Source organism: Oncorhynchus gorbuscha, linkage group LG16 (assembly GCF_021184085.1).
Source record: "Oncorhynchus gorbuscha isolate QuinsamMale2020 ecotype Even-year linkage group LG16, OgorEven_v1.0, whole genome shotgun sequence".
NCBI classification, from domain to species: domain Eukaryota; kingdom Metazoa; phylum Chordata; class Actinopteri; order Salmoniformes; family Salmonidae; genus Oncorhynchus; species Oncorhynchus gorbuscha.
The window spans coordinates 99,547,220-99,550,051 of NC_060188.1; positions in this window are offsets into that span (position 1 = coordinate 99,547,220).

Consider the following 2,832-nt stretch of genomic DNA (forward strand, 5'->3'; position numbering starts at 1 on the left):
CCTTACGTGTGTATCTTGCCCCAGAGAAGCTGATGGTAGAGCAGGGTAAGTTCTTCCTACATCAGGCTCTAACCACAGAGGACCTGATGCCAGATCAGTTGCTCCTGCATCAGGCTCTTACCACAGAGGATCTGATGCCAGATCAGATGTTCCTGCATCAGGCTCTTACCACAGAGGATCAGATGCCAGATCAGTTGTTCCTGCATCAGGCTCTAACCGCAGAGGATCTGATGCCAGATCAGTTGTTCCTGCATCAGGCTCTTATCACAGAGGATCAGATGCCAGATCAGATCATCTGATGACAGATCAAATCAAATCATTTATTTATATAGCCCTTCTTACATCAGCTGATATCTCAAAGTGCTGTACAGAAACCCAGCCTAAAACCCCAAACAGGTGTAGAAGCACGGTGGCTAGGAAAAACTAGAGGCCAAAACCTGAAAGAAAACCTAGAGAGGAACTAGACTATGAGGGTGGCCTGTCCTCTTCTGGCTGTGCCGTGTGGATATTATAACAGAACATGGCCAAGATGTTCAAATGTTCATAAATGACCAGCATGGTCAAATAATAATAATCACAGTAGTTGTCGAGGGTGCAACAGGTCAGCACCTAAAGAGTCAATGTCAGTTGGCTTTTATAGCCGATCATTAAGAGTATCTCTACCCCTCCTGCTGTCTCTAAAGAGTTGAAAACAGCAGGTCTGTTGCTGCTATCATGGGTGATGGAGAGATAGATGAGCAGCAACACCATTAGAAATTAGAGAGAAAAGATGAAAACATTCAGAAAGCAAGACTAGTTAATAAAGCCAGTGGTGGAAGGAGAAATAGAGAGGGAGACAGAGATGGAGACAGAGACAGAGAGGGGAAGGAAAGGTGGACCAATTACAATTGCAAATTGTGAGTTGCTGTTCCTGCTAGCTGTGCCCTCCCCTCTAGGGAAGCATGCTGTCTGATCACATGAAATTGGGATTGAATTAAACATCTACGGTTGTCCTACAACAGAATTAAATGAAATTAGACTATATTCCTTCCAGCACCAGAAAGACATAACACGAGGGGGAAAGACAAGGAGTGTTGCAAATAGGTAAGGGACAATGTCATGAAATTAGGTCTTTGAGATTTCATCTCTTTTCACAGTTTCACGTTTTAAATAAAAAGTTGGTCTAAGCATCTGGAGTTTCTATGGCTGTTGAGATAATAATGGTGTGTTAGACCTCAGAAACACACCACACTACCACGGTGGGTTAGACCTCAGAAACACACCACACTACCACGGTGGGTTTGACCTCAGAAACACACCACACTACCACGGTGGGTTAGACCTCAGAAACACACCACACTACCACGGTGGGTTAGACCTCAGGAACACACCACACTACCACGGTGGGTAAGACCTCAGAAACACACCACACTACCACGGTGGGTTAGACCTCAGAAACACACCACACTACCACGGTGGGTAAGACCTCAGAAACACACCACACTACCACGGTGGGTTAGACCTCAGAAACACACCACACTACCACAGTGGGTTAGACCTCAGAAACACACCACCACACTACCACGGTGGGTTAGACCTCAGAAACACACCACACTACCACGGTGGTTAGACCTCAGAAACACACCACACTACCACGGTGGATAAGACTTCAGAAACACACCACACTACCACGGTGGGTTAGACCTCAGAAACACACCACACTACCACGGTGGGTTAGACTCAGAAACACACCACACTAACATGGTGTTTAACCTTTGTCCATGACCCACTCTGAAACCAGATTGCATAGTGGAGAAGGTACGGGTGGGATTCAAAATGGTTGGTGCTGTTTTTTGACTTGGCTTTCAAAAAGATCTTTGGGGATCTCAGATGATACAAAAGAGAGAGGTTGAACAGGGTAGTATTTATTTTACCTTCATTTAACTTTGCAAGTCAGTCAAACAAGAACAAATTTTATTTTCAATGATAGCTTAGGAACAGGGTTTAACTGCCTTGTTCAGGGGCAGAGCAATAGATTTGAACATTGTCAGCTCAGGGACTTGAACTTGCAAACTTTCATTACTAGTCCAACACTCTAACCATTAGAAGCACCGCCATCCCTAGTAACAGGGGTTGCAATAATTTTGAAAGATCATTTTCGAAAGAGAGGGTCCAGGTTGTCTAGCCCAGCTGATTGGTCGGGATCCAGATTTTGGGAGTCAGGTGGAAAGCATGGCCAGCCGTATAAAAATGCTTATTGAAATTAACGATTATGGGCAGTTGGGAGGAGGTAGTCTTATTCTCCATGGACTTTGTGTCCAAAACCTTGAATTAGTGTTACAGGATGCAAATTTCTGTTTGAAAAATCTAGCCTTAGCTTTCCTAACTGACTGAATATATTGGTTCATGACTTCCTGAAAAGCTGCATATCGCTGGGGCTATTCGATTAATGCAGATTGCCACAGGATGTATTTGTGCTGGTCAAGGGCAGTCAGGTCTGGGGTGAACCAAGGGATATATCTGTTCTTAGTTCTACATTTTTAAATGGGCGTGCTTATTTAAGATGATGAGGAAATAACTTTTGAAGAGCAGCCAGGCATCCTCTACTGATGGGATAAGGTCAATATCCTTCCAGGATACCCGGGCCAGGTCGAATTGAAAGGCCTGCTCGCTTTGACAGTAATGAGGTTGGTCGTTGAGTGATGAGGGGTGGTGGTTTGACCACGGACCCATTATGGATGCAGGCAATGATCGCTGAGATCCTGGTTGAAGACAGCAGGGGTGTATTTAGGCAGCGAGATTGGTCAGGATGATATCTAAGAGGTGCCCATGGTTATAGACGTCTATGAGGGT